Source organism: Protopterus annectens, chromosome 9.part0 (genome assembly GCF_019279795.1).
Source record: "Protopterus annectens isolate FY-2018-M chromosome 9.part0, PAN1.0, whole genome shotgun sequence".
NCBI lineage: Eukaryota > Metazoa > Chordata > Ceratodontiformes > Protopteridae > Protopterus > Protopterus annectens.
The window spans coordinates 1,440,856,566-1,440,879,042 of NC_056743.1; positions in this window are offsets into that span (position 1 = coordinate 1,440,856,566).

Here is a 22,477-nt window from a genome sequence, read left to right on the forward strand (position 1 = left end):
TTAGCCATAACCACATCTCTTAACTGACATAGCACTATGGTATATTTACAGTTGACTTTCAGTGTATTTCAAAGATTAGCCAAGGACAAATCTTTATATTTCAAGAGATCCCAAACATTCAAATTTTTTATAAGGGGATAATTTGTTAGATTAAATGGTGTATTATCCAACTTTAGGTTGGGATTCAGATGAAATGGTTGTAGTAGATGAAAAATATTATCAAAATTAATAAGTTTTAATAGCTCCTGAAATGCTTTGATCTTATGTTTTAGGAAATTTGAGATTTTAAGAGTGTTCAAAATATCTATGGAGATGAATGGAATGGCAGCAGGGTTTATGTTCTTGGATATAATATACTGATGACATAGCTTCACCCAAATTGGAAATTGATTGTAGTGAATATTATTCAGTTTAGAAATGGACAATAGTTTGTTTGCCAAAACAATTAAATAATAGAGATACAAATTTGGCAATCCTAAACCACCCCTATCTTTAGAAGTTGATAATTTAGAATAAGAAATCCTAACTGTTTTAGGAAACCACAAAAATTTAGCTAATTCTTTATTAACTTTATCGAAGAAAGATTTAGGAATGATTTGATCAGAAGAGTTGAATTGGTAAAGAAATTTGGGAAGAATATTCATTTTAATAATTGCTGCTTTGGAAAGAAGTGATAAATTGAGAAGTTCCCATCTATGCATGTCTAATATTATTGATGTCCATATTTTATGCAAATTATTTTGAAATGAAGATAGGCTATTTTGAACCATATTAATACCCAAGTATTTAACCCCATAAGTAATATGATAATAGGAGTCCGAAAATAAATATGGTTTATGTGCCAAATGATTTACAGGGAAGATATGAGTCTTTTGGGAATTGATGTGATATTCTGATGCTAGAGAAAAAGTCTCAATGGAATTAATTATTTTTTTAAGATCTGTGATAGGAGTTTGAAAGTATATGACTAAATCATCCGCAAAAGCAGAGAAAAGTAAATTATTGTTTAAAATCCTAGGAATCCTATGGAATGTGTTTTGTGCTATGTATAGAAGTAATGGTTCTAAATACAAATTAAAAAGAAAGGGAGATAAAGGGCATCCCTGCCTCGTGCCTCTAGTAATCTTTATAGGGGGTGATGTGGATCCATTAATATACAATTTGGTAAAGGATTCTTTGTAAAGAGTTTTGATTAAATTAATATATGTGATGGGAAAATTAAAGCAGGACATTGTTTGAAAGAGGAAATCCCAACTCACTCTATCGAATGCCTTTGATGCATCAAGAATTAATGCATATATTGGGTTATTGTCATTTTTTGTAAGATGAATGATGGATTCCAACGAGAGGGTGTTATCCCATGCATGTCTGTGAGACATAAAACCTGTTTGTTCTTGGGAAATAATTGATGATAGAACCTTCTTCAGTCTATTAGCAAGAATAGAGGATAAAATCTTGATGTCTATATTGATTAATGAAATGGGTCTATAATTATGGGGGTCTGTTTTATCTTTGTTGTTTTTTAAAATTAGTATAGTTTTTGAAGTGTTCCAATGGAGATCAGATATGTCATTTATTTTTATGTAGTTATAAACTTTGAGAAGGAAGGGAGCAATTACTGACTTAAAGGATTTAAAGAATTCAGCAGTAAAACCGTCAGGTCCTGGGGATTTACCAAGTTTGAGTCTGTCAATTGACTCAGAGATTTCTAGCAGACTTAGTGGGGCCGAAAGAATGCTTTGCTGATTTTCATTTAAAATAGGAAATGTTATAGACCCTAGGAAACTGTTTATATGATAATTTACTAATGATTTAGAAGTTTTGGAATATAAATCAGTATATAGTAATGTGAAAAATTGCATAATTTCCTTGTCCATGTTGTATAGTTGATTTTTGAATTGTATGGGCGATATTTTGGGCCTATCAAGATTATTTTTAATTATTCTAGCTAGGGTTTTTGAAGGTATTTGAGCCCATTCAGAGTAGGTGACTAATAATCTTTGCTCCTGTATTGAAAGATTATTTTGATGTAATAAAATCAGTTCTTTTTGAGAATCTATAATTTGTCTATAAACAGCAGAATCTGAATTTAATCTATATTGATTATCAAGAGACTGAATTTTTAGTTTTAACAATCTTTCTTTGTTATTGAATTGTTTTTTTAAGGTATGAGGCCTTACCAATAAACATTCCCCTTAACCTTGCCTTGCAAGCCGCCCACTGAGTATCATAGGGAATATCTGTTGAGTCTAAATTGTTTTCCATATCCTGAATTATTCCTATACACAATTTACTAATTTCTTTATTAGAGAGCAAGTTGTTATTCATTGTCCAACAATTCCGTTTAAATGTATGAGCAGACTTAAAATCTAGGTTTAATTTTAATAAAATTCTAGAATGATCCAAAAGAAATCTGGGCTCAGTAATAAAATCCAATAATAAATGTGAAAGAGAATTAGATAAGAGAAAGAAATCTAACCTTGACCTTGAATTATAACATTTTGAATAATATGTGTATATATCTTTTTTCTTTGAGTATTTAATAAGTTGTAAAGGGTCTATAAGATTATAGTCCATTATTAAATCTTCAAGAGCAAAAGATGCTTGTTGATTATATGAAGAGGAAGAGCTAGTTCGATCAATGTCAGGGTTAATTACAGCATTCCAGTCTCCATCCACTACAACATAATGATCTTTGTACGAAGAGAGGATATTATATATTTGTAAAATGAAAAGATGTTGATGGTTACAAGGACCATAAAGATTTAGAACCAGAAGTGGTTTATCAAGATTGTGTATATTAGTAGTAAAGTAGCACCATCTACCCACCTTGTCATATTTTTCTTCGATAATAATCCCCTGAAATTTTTGTTTAATTATGATAGCCACCCCCCTGGAATTAGAAGTATCCCCAGAGGCTATTATTTTTTGGATCCATTTTTTATTTGTTCCTTTGTACCAATTATCCCTAGGTATATGTGTTTCTTGCAGAAAACATATATTGGCTTGGGATTTATAAATTAAATGAAACAATAAAGATTTCTTATCTTTATTCTGGATCCCACTTACATTCCAGGAATCTATTATTAACAGACTAGTCATACGTCAATCTAAGGTCCATTAAGATAAATGGAGTAAGTTAAATAGTTTATATATAGAGAGAAAATGAAAAAGAAGATCAAACAAATCTTAATTTTAATAAGATGATAATTCTGAGTAAAGGTATGTTTCAGCATAGGATTAACTTCAATCTCATTATCTTCCTTCTTCCCTAACCCAGTGCTTACCCACCTTAACTTAACTAAAGAAGGAAGATCAAAAGGCCAATATATAAGATGTAAGTACATGGTCACCAATATCACCAAAATGAAGAAATGATTTATTATTCTAGGAATGGGAAAGATTATATTGTAAACAATTTAATATAGCAGAATGATGGACACATAATATTTGTGAAACCAAGCAGAAAAAGATTCATAGAGATGCGGAACAATACAGGAAAGGGTTGGCATACATCTGGTATAAGGACAAAGGGAGGTGGAGAGCCACAAATTTGACACATAATGATGATCAAAACATAGGTAATACCAAAAATAGGGAACAGTATCACAATGAACCACATTTTTGGGGGGATCAAGTACAACAATGACAGCCTTACAGAAACAGCTATCATCAAGGTCATCATACAAGGGTGATGGACAAACAGAAGGAATGGGACAACAACAGGAGGTGGTAGGAAATAGGATTCTTGGTAATGTTATTGCAGATAAAATCAAAGTGAAAGAACACATACCTTAAATGGTTTTAATATTTACAATTTTTCTAATATAAATATACATAATACACACTTCAATTTATTGGCAAAGTGGATGAAATATGTACCTACCCCCCACTTTGATTTAGTTGATTGTTTGTGTGAAATAAAGAAGTTTACTAGGAAAATGAACTTAGCCGCAATGTATAATGATAGGCCAAATATTCAAAGAAAAATTGAAAAAGAATCAATTACCACGGACTTAGAGCTTAGTCAAAAGAGCACGTATGTTCCCCCTAGTCATCCTATTATTGATATTTATGAGAAAGTAGTGACTAGGGAGACCTACAATTTATATAGTGAATATAGGAAAAAGAAATATAGTAGTAATTTAACTACAAAAGAAAGGGAAACATTGAAGGAACTTCAATTGGATACTAGTATCAGGGTTATGAAACCCGATAAAGGTGGTGGGGTTGTCATATACAATAGAACTGAATATACTAAAAGAATGTATGATATATTACATGGTTCAGGTAATTATGAATCTATTTCCACCAATGAGATCAATATTGCCTATCAAATAATAGATTCCTATTTGGAAGAATTTTATATTGATGGTAGAATAACTGAAGATATCTACAAATTTCTGTAGTCAGGTACCCTAGGGTAGTAAGTCAAAAAACATTCCATATTGGTAAATTTATAGATGTAAGATTAAAACACATATATAGAAAAATACCACACATGATTAAAGATTCATGGGAATTTTTAAGCAAGTTTCCCATACAATCTTGGAAGAAAGGTTGGATATTTGTTACCACTGATGTTATTGATCTCTTTTCTTGTATCCCCAAACATACTGGACTTGAAGCCTTTTGTAATAGTATTACAAAACATTCTGATATTAAGTGGGATGAAGTCAGTCTAATAATGGAATGTATGAATATAGTGTTAGACAACAATTTCATATATTTTGAGGGTGAGCACTTCAGGCAGACCAGGGGGGTAGCCATGGGAGCAGCTTGTGCTCCCATATTTGCCAACCTGGTTATGCTTGATTGGGTAGACAACATCTTATTCCCGAGTGCTCACTTCTCTAACATTATGCACTATTCTAAATTCCTAGATGACATATACATTTTATGGAATTCAAGTATGGAGAAATTAAATTAATTTATTCAGTTTTTGAACAATAGTAGTGATTTCCTTAAATTTACATATTCTTACAGTCAAGAAGGAATCTCATATTTGGATACATATATATATATGAAAATGAAGGTTCACTTCATTCCAAAGTATATAGGAAAAATACTTTTTCCAATGATTATCTTGAATGTGGTAGCTTCCATCCAACTAAGTTAAAATATAATATTTACAAAGGGCAATGTATTAGAGCCCTACATATGACATCAGATTTTAGCATATTACTAGAAGAAATTCAACTTATAACTAACATGTTTCAGGAAAGGGGCTACCCAGCAGAAATGATGCATGATGTGGGGCAGTATGTCTTAAAGGAATGGGGCAAAAAATACAAACCACTATTGGGTTCAGACTTTGATATCAATCAGGGACCAAAGTCCTTTAGTAATATTAAAGGGGAGATAAACGGGACTAAATTCCATCAGAGATCTTTTATTATGTTATATAGTCCAGTTGTTAACAAATTGATTAAAATCTTACATCATGATTGGTATTTAATTACAGGGGATTCTTTTTTATCTGAAATTATGGGTACCAAACCAGGAATAGTGTATAAAATGGGGAAAAATATAAAAAGTTATTTGGAACAAGAGAAATTGGATAATAGGGACATGAACAAAGGAAAGGCTTATTATACCACAAAATGTGGATCATGTAATCAATGTAAATATATAATAGACAAAAATGAAGTGGTGATTCACAATATATTTAAGCTCTCTATCAAATTTGTGAAAGGGAATGGTAATACAAAAATGGTAGTCTATTTAGCTCTATGTAACAAATGTGTATGCTACTACGTGGGGAAGACAGAGAGATGTCTCAAAAAATGCATATATGAACATATGTATAATATTAGGAGGAAAGACCCCACAAATGCCTTATATAGGCATATAGAATCAAAAGGTCATTCACAGGGATTTAAATTCGCTATTATACAGACTATCAAGAATGACCCTCGGGGTGGAGATCACAAAACCTTATTAAGTTATAGGGAAATTTGGTGGCAGTTATATTTAGATGCAACATCACCTCCTGGACTTAATGACTTTATTTCTTGTAAGCATTAGGTATGAAATAGTACGTATCTATATGTTTTTTTTTTATACACACATACACCAATGGGTATATATAGGTATATATATATATATATATATATATATATATATATATTTTTTTTTTTCTTATATACTTAGTATTTTTTTATACTTAGTATTTTTTCATACTTGGTATTTTTTTGTATATTTATATTTTTTACACTCATATAGTAATGGTATACACACCATCATGGTTAGATTTTCCATTGAGATGTTGTGGGTTGTATTTATACAGTTAGTAAAAAGTTCTTTTTTAAGTATAGTCATCATTTGATAGTTATTTGATACATTTTCAATAGAAGATAGTTTTATGTTGCAATTACCAGCATATTGAGCATAAATATGCTTTTGTATTTTTAATAAAATTATCACAATTTTTATATTTTTATATTAATTTATCCTATAGTACACCTATATGGTGTCAATATGACAAATGTTGTACAGCAATATAGGACTAATTTAAACAGGCTGTGAAAGATGCTATTATGTTTGAAACAAGAAAGTGTTTATATATATTTTTAATGAACATACTGAGGAAGATGTACATGTTTAAACACAATAATATAGGAACATTTGTGTCACGGACTCAACATGTTCTCAGTGATTATTTTTGATCACAGTCTTATGACAGATAGTGGGTTGTTATTTATTTATTCATCTATTTATTAGGTTAAGGCGTATCGTTTTGTTTACAACATACTAAAAAGCAGGTATTGTCAACATAGGGGTAGGACTAAACTTACTTCACAGACATGATTATTTTATAAATGTTTTACATATAAAATTCAGTGATCTCGTTTTGAAAATTTAGATCACCTAGATGTAGGTGAATGTGATTTTTAACACAATTGGTTTCACAGGTTAATATGGCTTTAAATGTTTGAAATGAAATGGTTAACAAAGTTGTTATTTTGTAGCCAAATTTGTATTATAAGGTGTCTTTGGATTAAATATGGTGTTCTGAAGAAGCCCACCTAGATGGGTGAAAGTGCTTAACTGTTTTTATGGCATTTTTTTATTTTTTCACCTTGTGGAATTAATTATTTTCATACTATTGGATTTGGCTGCTGTTTTGTGCTGTGTAGCACACACTTTCCTTGAGGTGACTGGACACTTATTGGTGACTCCGTGACATCAAGTACTGTTTGCTGTTATTTTTTTTGTGAATATAAAGTGTGAAACAATACTAATTTCATGAACTTTAATCATACTTTGACTTAGGAATGGGGTCCATTCCCATCATGGTATTAGAAACCCAAAAGACATGGAGTTGGAGACATTAAAAACAACAAAGATTCTATAGGAATGAGAAGTGTACTAACTGGTTCTCTGGCAGAGTAGCTGATGCATGGAACAGACTATCAAATTACATTAAAACAAGCACTAGTTTAGATATTTTTAAGAACAGCCTGGACACTTATTATGGGAACAAGTGTTTTGGTATATTGACAAGATAGAAGGGCATTAATGCCCATGCTTGAACTATTTGTATGTATGTATGTATGTATGTATGTAAGGTACAAAAGCATATAGATCAATAAAATGTCATTTATTTTTCATTGTTGGTGGTTTGTTACACTCAGCCAAATTAACAGCTACTCTCAGGATTTTTTTTATGTTTAATTTGGTATTGCCTCGCTTCCATGTTATGCTTTTTGGGCAGCAGTGTGTTTCTGAGGTGGTTTAATGCTCAGTTATTTAGTGGAAAAGTCTATTACTTTATTTGTGCTACTGCTTTTACTTTTGTGTATCTTCATCATCCTTAGTAACCTGACTGTAAGACTACCTAAAAGAATGGACCTAGTTCCTTCTAGTACACTGAAAATGTATTCTGTTACACTGTGCTTCATCTTGGCTTCTGCCACAAAACAAATGCACATGGGTACAAGCATTACAAGGTTGAATACATATATCCTAGCATTGGATTTCTGTAGCTTCAGCTGAGGCTTTAATTTGTAAATTTCAGTTTTCACTCTAGTTACAGAAGCACCACAGTCTCAGCATTCTCACTCCAAGGAATCTTATGTTTTGTTATTTCTGGCCTTGTGTTGCAATCACTGTCGTTAATATTCTATACACATGTGTGTTCATCTTCCTGACTGGTTTTGCTGCATTCTGACTTTTCCTTAACACACTCTGTACGTAAAATCTTCTTTATTCCCTCTTCATGGCTCCTCACCTATCACTTCATATTTATGTACTGTGATTTCTCAGAATTTATGAAACTCATTCATTCTTTCAAAGTAGTTTATTTATTCATTTATCTATTTATTTACATATAATACGTTTTTCCTTTGGATGGGCATGCGGCGTTGTATGGAAATTGTCTTCCATTGTAACTACATAATGACCTGTTGGTTATCTTTTTATTATTGCATTGTCATACATGGCTTGTGGTTCATTTCATTTTATTTCTGCAATCTTTTTCTCTTTAATCAATTCCTTCACATCACATATTTTGTGAATGCATTTTTATACCATGTTATTTTTAATCTGCATTTCTGACATTTCTAGTGATATGGCAAAATTCAAGATTCTCTCCAATGCAATTCTATCTCTGACAGTCTTTCTCCTCACTTTTCCTGAGTTCATAGCTTGAATGATCCATATTATATTTCTTTATCTTATCAGAGCATTTAACCTTGTACAGTATTGTCATGTGGCTTTATTTTCCTCCTGCCAAGCAGTTGTAAACTTGTAAATTTCATACTCTACATTGTTTGACTGAAAGTGCTTACTTAATTTTTGTTTATCAGTAAACTTGTCATTAGGGTCTGAAATGGCTTTGTATATAACGTATCTCTCTCACCCCCCCCTCTTAAATGTACCATATTTAATCTAAAACACCCAAAGATGACTGCAATAATATTGATTACAAAAGGTCAAAAAACATGTAACCAACACAGTAATATGCATGTACAGAGAAACAATCTCAGCACATACAAAATCTGACTTTAAAAAAACAAACAAAAACATATTTTTTTGCAGGCCCTCCCTCCACCCCTCACACCTCCTGCTAATTATACATATTAAACTCCAAGATCCCATAAATATGAGTTAAGGGCAAATTTCCCAACCACTGGATTTGTGCAGTCTTGCATACCTGTTGACCAGCTGCCTAGTCAACCATATGCGGTCAACTAGACAGCTGTCAGACTAACACATATTTGACCTATTCATTATCACCTATATATGTGAGTGTGTGTGTGTGTCTGTGTGTGTGTGTGTGTGTGTGTGTGTGTACATCTGCAGTTTGTTTTGTTGAGTGAATTGTGTTTGACTCAGAGTGTTCATCACAATCCATCAAATCTTGATTCAACAACATAGAAGGAGCAAGGAGACATGAACTTGTTCCCTTACAGGATCCATGTTAAGGCCTGTATATGTATATATAGTTTTATTCTGATTGGCATTTAATGTTTTTATGTGTTAGTAATTCCCATATGTGGAATATATGTGGACTAGTAAAATCAAGATAAGCAACATGTACTGCCAGCCCTCCATCTTACCTCTTTATTGAAACCCTCAAGTTTCAAAAGTTAAGAGCCTCCTTTCACAGGCACATAAGATTTGTGTTGTAAGCCCTTCCCTTAACAAACACATACTGTTTCATATCTATTGGAAGTAGGTCCCTGTTTCATTCTGGATAATCTTCATTATGACTTTCTGCGGTGAAGTGGCAGAATCAATTTTCAGTGGGCATAACCTGTACATTAACACCCTGCTGGAGATCGTTCATTCTCCAATCAGAGTAGCAATCTACAGGTCGCCTATTCTCTAAATGCTCTTTTACAAATATTCAGTCAGTGACATCTATCCCATCAGACATACAGTAATGAAAAGTGGTGCACCCGGGAATTTGTGATAGGCATTTGGACCTTTAAACCACATTTCACTAATGGTACGACTGACAATATCCTTGAAGCAAAGAAGATGCTTGTGCTATTTAGCAAAGCAGCCTTCACCTCTGTTTTATTTTTTTATGCTATGCATTTTTCACTTCTTTTTGTTTTACGATTTTAAAAAGTCTAAAAAGGCACAATTAGGATGTAAATTTTACTGTTCAGTACTTATACTCTCTGCAGAGAGTATCAAAGTCCATTGGATGAAAACACTCTGGCTGACATCTCACTCCAAGCAAACAAGCACTGTATCCATTGTCTGTGATACTATGTCCTTAGCCAATGATCAAATTACATTTTTTTTGTCAATATGAAGAATGCAGTCCTTTCTGTTTGCACTTATTGATCACAGCTATACCCATCCTTGATGACTGCACTCTGCCTCCTTAAAACTGTTTGCCTCCTTTATTGTCTAAGTCCAAACCCATGTGTACAATCTAGTATTTGCTATTGGAGTAGTCCTAGCCCACAAGAAGCTTCCTCACCTCATAAAGTTAAGTTCACTGCCTGTGACTATCCACCTGTTTCTTCCCTATATCAGTAAAAATATTGGAGACAAATGCATAAAACTAGATTTTGAAATGCACTGACGTGGAGTTACTAACAATTCTGAGCTACAGTATTTTAACTGCATTCCTAACACTGACCATCTCTATGTACACTAAATTGGGTAAACACTTTCTAAATGTTGCTCTAAATGTGGCTTTTGACTTGGATCTTTCCAAAGCAATGAACTAACACAACCATCAGGGCTGTGTAGGGAGCTCTTTGCCATGCTTTACAAACTAACTTTCTAACTGGATTGCTGAAACCATGCTTACAGTACTGGGGGATAAGGCAGAATTATTCTACGCTAAAGTTTCAGAAGGGTCTAGCTTAGACACATTACCAGTCTTGTACTTTGTGAATAATCTCATCAACGAGTACTTCTGTGGGTAATTTAGAAGATTTATTTTGCTTGAAGGACATTGGTAGCTGTACCAGAACTGAAATATGGTTTAAAAATCTAGAATGCTTATCATTTATATTGCAGAGTATTATCACCTTTCATTGCTGCAGGTGTGGTATTCAAGCTACTTTATATGTGGATGATGTATGCATTGATGATACTCCAGTCAGGCTGGATTTCCTCAAATATCGAAAGTGGTTCCAGGAAAGAGGTCAACAACTGCAGGTCATAGTGTAGCACACTATACTTGAAATCAACTCTGTCAAATATGTTGTGTTTTTGACACTTTCCTAGGACTAATTAACATTATGCTCATAATCTTAATGAGCTTACAGAGATCTCAGATCACACAGGGTCATTATTTAAATTGTTAGATTTATGGCTTGACTCTTTGGTGAATGTTTGATTTTACAGTGGCTAGATCTCCAGCACAGTTCCGCCAAAGTTAAAATCCTCTTGCAGCCCCACAGAACTTCTCAGTACTGTAGCTTGTACCTTAAAAGAGAAAAGGCAGTAATGTAACTGATGATGTGTATGATGCTTGGTGTATCTTCCCAAAATACTGCTAAATTGCAATGTGCTATCACAAAGATGTACAAATTCCTCTCCCTACTACCATGAGAGGACATTACTATGTCTGTCTGTCTCCAGAAAAAAAACGGGCTCAGTATTAAGGTCCATATTATTGTATGCTGTGCTGATTTATAGTCTATTATTCTACACGTCTCAGGATGGAACAGGTTGGAGATTGATCAGTCTTTTCAGTGCTCCCATAATTAATGCAAATGCGATTTGAGACTCACCAGACTAGCATCTCCCTAAATGTAAATGAGATACACTCACCAAAACGAATCCAGCCTCACTGAGTGGTCTTCCAAAGAGTATAGGAAATACTACTATGAGCTCTTCAAACAGAAGCCCTGGCCTACATTAAAGGATTACTTGCTTGTACCAACTACAGCAATGCTGTTCGTGTGAACCTTACATAAATAATGAAATTGACTAACTGTCCATCAAACCATAATTGCCTTGCTTCTCTGACTCCATTTGATATATCTCTCTTGATTAATAACCTTTCAAATATTCCCTTTCTCTTCTATCTACTACAGCCTACTTCTTATTTCTCCCTTCCACTCATCATCATATACTACTAGCTAGTTTACCACTAAGACCCCTCCATAGTAACACTTCTCTTATTTCCTTAACATTTGTGCCTTCTATTTAATTACCTGTTTATCTTTGAAGTTCTCTTTTCTTCTGTCTCTTTACAGTTTTCCACATTATTTACTTAACAACCCACTTGTAGAAGACCAAATTGTAGTATTTCCTGTTTAGTGCCAGCATCAAATTTATTGTAATTTCAACTGCAGTATTTATTTGGAATGCTTTTTGACACCTTTTGCTCCCCATGTCAATCAAACTCTTTCATGCAGCTCAGGGTTCCGGGGGAGATGAAGCTTAGCTCCACAATCAAGCATGACAGAAAAACTCATCCTGAGTGGGATGCCAGTCTACATATATATATATATATATATATATATATATATATATATATATATATATATATATATATATATATATATATATATATATATATATATATATATGTTCACTTCTAAATCCTGAAAGCCCAAAATCCTGAAAACCAAAATGCTGAGACCAAAATCTTGAAAGTTCAAAATACTGAATCTCATAATCCTGAAAACACACAGGATACCAACACTTACTATATTCCAGCACAAGTACATACAGAAACAAATAAAAGACAAGCCATGTTACTCTTCTCCAAGTATAGTGTATAGTGCAGTGAAGTGCAATCTCGGAGTTGATATATTTAAGTAGCAGGGGGTGTGGCGGTGCACCCCCACCACATGGGGGTGCATGGGGCTTGACCCCTGCTTATAGTTAAAGGGTAATATGTTTCTGTATGTACTTGTGCTGGAATATAGCAAGTGTTGGTATCCTGTGTGTTTTCAGTATTATGAGATTCAGTATTTTGAGTTTTCAGTATTTTGAACTTTCAAGACTTTGGTCTAAGGATTTTGGGTTTCAGGCTTTTGAGCTTTCAGGATTTAGAAGTAAACATCTATATCTATATATATCTATATCTATATATATATATATATATATATATATATATATATATATATATATGTGTGTATATATATATATATATATATATATATATATATATATATATATATATATACATACATACATATATACATGGGTGCAAACACAGCATGCAGACATACAAGCAGTTTGAAGGATTCTCAGTTTACCTCTGGAGTTTCTTTGGGATTTGAGAAGAAAGAGAGCAACCACTAAAACCCAGACATATGCAAGTTAGACATGTAGGCTCCGCATAGAAGTTATCCCAGCCAGGAAATAAACTGTTGAACTATAATACTGAGAAAACAAATAAATAAGCGTGGCCAACGAAATGAATACCTCCCAGTTTGCAGTTAGTAAAATAACAACAGTTCCAAATAATATAACCAAGAGGCAACCACAGTCTAGCAAAAACTCCAGCTTAAACTGTCCACAAAGTGAAGAAGAACGTTTGTTTTCATAAAAATAGAAACTGATCTTTATTTTGTATATAGAGAGGTAAGCGCTTTCACGTAAGCTTCATCAGACCGTTAAAATTTAAAAATCCTTATTCAGCCCTTATATACAAATCGCATGTCAGGTCTTGTTAGTCAATTAGACTTTTAAAGTGGCATACAACTTATTTTACATGAAGATAAAAAAATATGTATCATTATAAAAAACAAAATAAGAATAAAGATAAGTTATTGCAGTATTAATAGCACTTTATATCATTTTAAATCATTCATAAATTCAAGTCTTGTAAATTGTTATTGCTTCGACTTGCTTATATTATTAAAAGTGCATTCTGTCTGCATTGGCTTTAAAATGCATGCAAATCAAATACATTCAACAATGTGTTCTCAGATATCTCATTTCATTAATAAAAAATATTAGTAATCTATTCCTATAAATCTCAACAAATGTTTAACTAAAGTCCATACTATCTTACCAGTGGGATAAAATTCTATAGTGTACCTTGCCATTCGGCTACGATGAAATATTTCAAAAGTTTATGGTAAACGCTAATATCGCATTTAACCGAAACACTTTAACTATAGAGGGAGAGGGACAAATTATTCCATGCAATCAACCAATATGTTAGGCATATAGTGCCCTAGAAAATACTTTATCCCTAAGTTTACCATGAATGCCTTACGTGGCATAAATCCACTGTGAAATTTTACAATCTTCATCACTACGCGGTTTGCGTTTAATGCACTGAAAACATATTTACATTGACTACTGAATTGCTATGAATTATTGAGATAGAAATCTCACACCAGTATCATTAATAACAATACTCTTCCAATATAAGTGTTCATATTGGACGTTGACGGAATACTGACTCTAGATAACTCATCCTCCTTTCGTTGCCTCTGTTAAAGGAAAACAACAGGATATTAAAGCAGATTCCCCAACCTGCTGACTCTTCCAGTCCCTGTTCTTTGATAAAGCTTAAAAAAAATCACCCTTGCAGCTTTAAAAAATAACCCACTCAACTGTTTTCCCTGTTCTGCTTCCTAGCTTTCTATACTGTTTTTGTTTCACTTTGCAAACCAACTTGAAAAACCTGTAGCTGGCTCTGAAATTATGATGTCACATCTGCCATCTGCTCTTGCTCTAGCTATCGGGATGTTTCCTCCCCCAAAGTGATGTAATCCCCACCTGATTTGCATGCTGTATAGAAGAGCCAGTGTTCCTCCCACATTGTGATGTCAGACCTGCCTTACCCAGCCCACTCAGCCTAATAAAACCCATGTGGTGTGTGGAACTCCTTTTCATTGTACGTGTATCCTGTCGACTGCATTTGTTTGAGGGACAGCTGAAAAGTTTGGATTGCCTGCATTGTCTTCTGCATTTTTTGCTTCATTGGTAAGATAAGTCTTCCTAGTGAATTAAAAATGTAATTCTACACACAGCCCCTGTTTGAATGCACTTCTAGCCCTATTTTGTGCTGCCTGATATAGTTTATGCTTCTGTTTGCCACATGGTTCAGTAGTGTATGCTGCTGCCAACTATCTAGATTAGCCTTCTGTTGTATTTGCTTGCTGCTTATATATAATTATATGTATTTTGTATATTATTATTGTATTATGGTTATACATTTTATTTGATACTGCTGGTTCTCGGTTAATTATCTAGTCGTGTTCCCATGTGTGAATGCTGCCTTCTGTTTTAGTCAGGTCCCATGCATGCTGAATTCGGCTTGGTATTATCTGCATTTATCTTCGTTACTGATACTCAGAATGAGCCGTCTTTTCTTTTTTTTTTTTATGCAAGTGTTGGTTTATAGTGATAGCTTGTATATTTATCACTACTGCTGCTTGTTTGTTTTTTCTAACTTTAGCATGTTATTAATGCTCATTTCGGCATCTGTGTGTGCCGTGCTCGTTTATATATATATATATATATATATATATATATATATATATATATATATATATATAGATATATATATATATATATATAGATATAGATATATATAGATATAGATATATATATATATGTATATATATATATATATATATATATATATATATATTTTTTTCTGCTGCACGTTAGTGTTTCATGCAGCCGTTTTAAAGGTTAGAGGGAGTTGGACTGCAATTGCGACGTTCTCTCGTCGGCAAGTATCATGTTTACATGCCCTTGTTTTGCTGTGTATGCTGTGGGCCATGTTTGTGTGTGCCGATATCCTCTATATTTTTGAAGAGACCCCTCACCCCGAAGAAAGTTTCTCTTTCATGGTATATTCTGAACCAAGTTAGGTACTGCTGTAGATATTTTAGCTCTGTGAGCTGTTCTTGGTATTGTAACACATAACACTTCTATTTAAAAAATCCGATGAAGTGTAATGTTGGTGTAGGTCTGAAACTGTTCTAAATGAAACCTCCGAGGTCCGGAAGGGGATGTTCATTGTGTTTCACTGTTGCAGTCATTACTCTTGGGTTATCCTGCTGGCAGGCTACCTGCAGTCAGCCTGAATTCCAAAGTCTTGGTCCGGCGTTGGTTGCTGTCGCCTCTTCCCTGACGTCAGTGCGCCAGGGGTATAAAAGATGCGGCTGATGCCATTTTCTCCAGTATTCCTTGCCGCGCAGTGCCCGAAGCAGAAGCAGTTTGCAAGTGCCAGTCGGCCGACTCCTGAGATTTTCATGTTCGAATTTCAGATCCGAAGTCTTCATTTAAAGCTAAGTACCCCAATGGGGAAACTTTTTTCTTGCTCCAGACCGATGTCAGAAAAAGTTAATAATTGTATTTCTTGTGGGAAGCAAATACCTCATAAGGACTTTCATTCTTATTGTATTCCTTGCCTAGGCCCTGATCACGACGTTGCTAATTGCCGGTTTTGTGCTAGATTTAACCAACCCACTATTAAGCGTCGGTACGATTTTGCATTTCATTACTTTGGCCGAAGATTTAATTACACGATGTCGTCGGATAGCCATCAGACTACCACAATTCACAAGAAAAGCAAGGAAAAGGACAGGCATCTGAGGTCCAAAACTGATGACAAGGCTTCTTCTAAGCCAGTCGCCGGTTCTCAGTGAGGCGCAGCCCCTGACACACGCTACCTCAGAGCCGCAGGCCGCTTCCGACTCCCACATGGAGCAGACTAGGCCGCTGGAAACTCAAGGTATTGGACACTTGGAAAATATTCCCTCAGATGGGTCCGGAGCCGCTGAGCAGGCATTGGCTTCTGAGGGTGTTTTCAGGCCTACACAGTTATATGTAAAACTGACTACAGCTTCAAAGGCAAAGACTAAAGCACCACTAAAGACAAAGAAACAAGTGCAGCAAGCCCATGGACAGGCCTCCATGCCTAAAAAACAGATGCTCAAAATGGCCGAAGACCTAATTACTTTGATCAGGGGTTCCCATCCCCCTCCTGATAAGAGGCCTAGGCAAGAGACAGAATATGAATCTTCAGATCAGGTTTCCATTTCCTCTTACCCCTCTTCTGAACAGGAATACTCTCTTCCTCCCTATGAGGACTCTGCTGCTGAAGAATCTATCCCTTCAGCCTCTTCTCCTGAGGATTATTCTTTTGGGGAAACCCTGCATACCATGAGGAAGCACTTCCATTGGGAGAGCCAAGACTACTCAGAATCTAAGAAAAGGCTCATAGACTTTCTTTTACTACCTCAGCACAGGCCTCTTGCTATCCTCCCTGTTTTAGACATTGTAGATGATGTATTTTCAGAGTCCAGCCTGTCTCCTGACTCTTTACCCCTCCTGACTCTTTACCCCCTGCACCTGTTAAGCCAGACAGATACTACAGGGTTCAAGATTCACATAAATAAAAACCCTGCTGCTGACCCAGAAACTATTTCTCAGGGTCCCAAAGTGTCAAGGCTTCCACTGCAAAAAACCCTATCCCCTTTGATAGGGATTCAAGGGCACTGGACAGATGGGGGAAAAAGGTTTACACTTCTGCTACCTTGGCTGTGAGGGCTTTAAATTGTCAATTTCATATGCTTAAATATCAGCAATACTTAATGTCACTGCTTAAACAGAAAATATTAACAAATTCTGAATGTGCAAAAAACAAGGAAATGCAGGATTGATTGCATGCTACTGAACAAGTGGGAAGGCATACTTTGCAATGTGGTTTTGATTCTCTGGAGGCCTCTTGCAGGGCTGCTGTTACGGGTTCTGTCATTAGGAGGCATGCTTGGTTAAAGGAACAGAATCTGCCTGATCATGTTAAAGCAAAATTATTAGATGCTCCATTACAGCATGATACTTTGTTTGGTGTTAAAGCAGAAGAGGTGTTGAAGAAAATGGAGGACAAAGCAAAATCTATGCAGACAGTTAAGGATTTCTTACAAGTGCAGCCACCTAGATTTAGCAGGAACTGGCCCACAAATAACTGGTCCTTTCCAGTGTCAGACAGGCCACAAAGAGGCAGATACAGATGCCCCAGAGGCAGACCCCAACCTCAAGGTTCATACAGGCCTAAACAATGGGGTGCTTCTACCTCCAAAAGCGGAGAAGACAAATCACAGCCATACAGGAAACAGTCCCAATGACTTTCCTCTGCCAGCACCAAGCACTTATCTTTTGGCAGCCCCCTTAGGGGGGAAAACTAGCACTTTTTCACAAAATTGGCACATAATCACCCAGGACAAATGGGTCTTGAATATAGTGTCTCAGGGCTACAGGTTCCACTTTCACACCCTGCCAAGGGCAAAAGGTATGCCAGACCTGCCACACAATCAGTGGGCAGAGGCACAAAAGCAAGTTTCATCCCTCATGGACATGAGGGCCATTCAGCGAGTACCACAGCAAGAGCAGGGACAAGGATTTTATTCGAGACTTCTCTTGGTACCCAGAAAGGACAAAGCCTGGAGACCAATACTGGACCTGTCTATTCTAAACACATTTCTGGACATTCCAAAATTCAAAATGTTGACTCTGCAGCAGCTTCTGCCCATGCTGGGCAAGAAGGCTTGGCTTGTAACTTTGGACCTAAAAGAGGCATACCTGCATGTCCCAATCAGACAATCTTGCAGAAGATACCTCAGATTCATAGCTGGCTCAGTGCACTACCAATTCTCTGCACTGCCCTTTGGTTTATCTACTGTGCCCAGGGTCTTCACAAAATGCCTGGCACCAGTAATTGCATTTTGCAGACAAAGAGGAATTCAAATATATCCTTACTTGGATGACTGCCTTATTCAAGCAGAGAACAAGGACATTCTACTAAAGCTTCTATCATTTGTAAAAAGATTACTAATTTGCCTAGGGTACACAGTAAACGAACAGAAATCAAAACTAGTACCCTCTCAAGAGATAATATTCCTGGGTGCAAGCTTAAATACAACTGCCCAGATGGCTTATCTCACGCCAGACAAACAAAGGCAACTGACTTCTTCAAAATGTTGGCAACAAAGACCCAGTTATCTGCAAGAAAAATTCTGCAGCCTTTGGGCTTCATGGCATCCTGCATTCTGCTAATTCCATATGCCAGACTGCATATGAGGAAACTACAATGGTATCTAAAAAGTGTTTGGACTCAACATTGCCACAGTCTGGAAACATTAATTACCCTCATTCCCTGCCTGCAACAGGAGTTTTGATGGTGGGCACAGGCCTGTCACCACAACAAGGGACAGCCATTCACTTTACCCACAGCCAGGCAGACACTTAACGGATGCATCAAATTATGCCTGGGGGCCCCACATGGCAGAAAAATGTATTCAGGGCACATGGCCTGCAAGCCAGATGCATCTTCATATCAATCAAAAACAGATGTTAGCTGTTCAAAATGCCCTGACAGCTTTCAAGGATCTACTTCATCCAGGACAACTACTGATAAAGATGGACAATACTACAGTCATGAGGTACATAAAAGCAGGGAGGCACACATTCCTACCCCCTCTGCAGACAAGCCATGACTTTGTGGGACACAGCATTGACTTATCAAGTTCACCTGCAAGCACAATTCCTGCCAGGAAAGATAAATACTCTGGCAGACGAACTAAGCAGAAACCTCATGGATCCCCACGAGTGGAAACTGAATCCACAAGTCTTCAGCATGATAACAAGGAAATGGGGATGCCCAGACATAGATCTATTTGCCTCCCCTCACAACTGCCAACTACAGAGATTCTGCACAAGGACTTATCACAAGCAAACATGGAAAGTGGATGCCTTACCCTTCAGCTGGAAAAACTTAACCGTATATGCCTTTCCTCCACTGCCTCTCCTCCCCAAGGTACTCCTAGAGGTCAGACAAGAGAAGCCAAAAATGATACTAATTGCCCCAGACTGGCCACACCAGCACTGGTACCCAATCCTAAAGAACTTGTCTCAAGGTCCAGCCTGGACATTGCCTCAGATTTCTCACTTACTGACCCAACAAAACAATCAGATCCTGCACAGCCAACTCAGGACCTTAAATCTGGCAGCATGGCGGATAATGTAGCCATTCAGAACACTCCTCTCTTCAAAGCTGTGATGGATGTTATTTTGGAGGCCAGGAGGCCCAGTACCAAAAAATCTTATGCAGAAAAATGGAAGAGATTCTGTGCTTGGAACCAGGCACAAGGAATTGACACGTTTGTTCCAAGCATTCCTCAGATTTTACAATACTTAACTGAGATGCTGGACAGAGGCCTATCCTTTTCATCAATTAAGATCCATGCCTCTGCCATTTCAGCCCATTACAATATATAACCACCTATCTTTTCTCATTCTTTAATAAGGCAGTACCTCAGAGGGGCCAAAAACATAAGACCTCCAAGGAGAGCACCGATACCTGCATGGGACCTCAATTATGTCTTGGAAAAACTCACACTGCCTCCTTTTGAGCCAGCCTCAACAGCTGATATAAAATTCTTATCCTGGAAAACAGCTCTGCTCCTAGCAATATTCTCTGTATGATGAGTCTTGGAGTTACAGGCACTTATGGCTGTGGAACCTTTTATCATTTTCCATCCAGACAGGGTTTCTCTGAGGACATACCCGAGATTTATACCTAAGGTGGTGTCCAGTGTGGCCCTTAACCAAACCATTCACTTGCCTACCTTTTATCCAAACCCACAGAACAAGGGGGAGAGACTTCTGCATTCTTTGGACATACACAGACAGCTACGCTTCTACTTGCACAGAGCTAAAGCTTTCAGAAAGACTGAGCAACTTTTAGTGGCATATGCTGCAGGATCACAAGGAAAGGCTATCTCAAAATAGACCATTTCAAAATGGATAGGCCATTGCATTCATTTCTGCTATTCACAACATGGCAAATCAGTGCCTAAGGACATTAGGCCACATTCAACCAGAGCAGCAGCCTTCCTCAGAGGAGTGCCAACCAAAGACATCTTAGAGGCTGCAACTTGGAGTTCGGTGCACACCTTTACAAAGCACTACCACTTACCTCTCTACTCTAAATCCAGAGCAGGCTTTGCCACTGCAGTTCTGCAGGGCCTCATAGCCTCTCCTAATCCTATTTAGCCCCAGCCACCCATCCTCAGCTTTGGGATTCAACCCAAGAGTAATGACTGCAACAGTGAAACACGATGAACATCGTACAGTTGTGTACCTACCATAAATGTAGATGTTCGAGTGTATTCACTGTTGCAGTCCAGGTTACCCTCCCACCATCCCCCTTTGTTTTGCTGGGTCTTAACTGTACTTCTCTATTCTATACAACCTATGTGGTGTATTTGCTTGTAGATGAAGGAAATGATTACCTTAGTGCATGCATATTTATTGGCATAATTTTTAGCCTACCCTTTTGGGGGCACCTGACATCTGGGGCAAGAAAAACTGAAGAAAATGGCGTTGGCTGCATCTTTTCTACCCCTGGCGCACTGACGTCAGGGAAGGGGTGACAGCAACTGACGCTGGACCAAGACTTTGCAATTCAGGACGACTGCGGGTAGCCTGCCAGCAGGATAACCCAAGAGTAATGACTGCAGCAGTGAATACACTCTAACATCTATATTTATGGTAGGTACACAACTGTACTTTCTGCTGAGTCAGCGTATCAGGAGCATTCTTTATGAATGGAGAATACTATATAATTTCATCAGCGGCATGCATTTGTTTCCACTTATATGTATTATTAGCATTGATATTTTGCAATAACACTGGTCTTGTACAAACTGACCGTTCGCTCAGGTCTGCTAGATTGTCTTACTGTAACACATCAGTAGCTTTAGTGGTGTTAATTGTACCGTGCCAGATTTTTCAGTTATGGACATTGAAATTGCTTTATCAGCATAGGCAGTATGATTAGATACTAACTTGACTTCAGGGCTGTATGGTTTAATCTTGCTCCTTGTTTAGCTTTATAACGTGTTTAATGCATCTCCTCTAAACATTCCTGTGTCTATATTTAGTACCACTGTTATGCAAGGATATGATGGGGGTTCACACCTGTGGTTAGTTGGGCAAGCAGCAGCTCAATTCAGTCATGTTTTTGGACCAGTATAGCATTGTATTAGTGCTTTAAAAACATTGAAACATCTCCTCCATATGTTTTATTCAGAGCTGAGGGGGATCAAAATGTATGAAAGACACTGTAGACTTTAATAGCCAGAGTGATTACTATGGTTCGGAACTATGTTTCTGTGACTGCATATATGTGTGTGAATTTTCTAGGGTAAGGAGTGCTTCCAGGTAATAATTTGTTTATATTTAAGCTACTAGCATTGAGAAGCAGCACCTTTAGGTATTTATGACTGATTTTTATTATGTTGGCGGGCTTAACTTGGCATATCCTAAAAAAGGCACTATGTTGACAAAGTTTTTGTCAATATTCAGAAGCCAAGTGGTGATAAGTGCAAACCATCTCTTGAAAAGCATAGTGGCGTGTCGGTTATGTCTACCCAAGCTGTCAGAGATTGAATCCCCTTGTTGTGACACCAGAAACTAAGCCATTTGTTGAAGTAGGTAATTTTTGCTGGTCCTGTCGTACAATCATTGCTGAAGGCAGGGTGCGACTCAAGGCTAGATTCATACCCACCTGGGA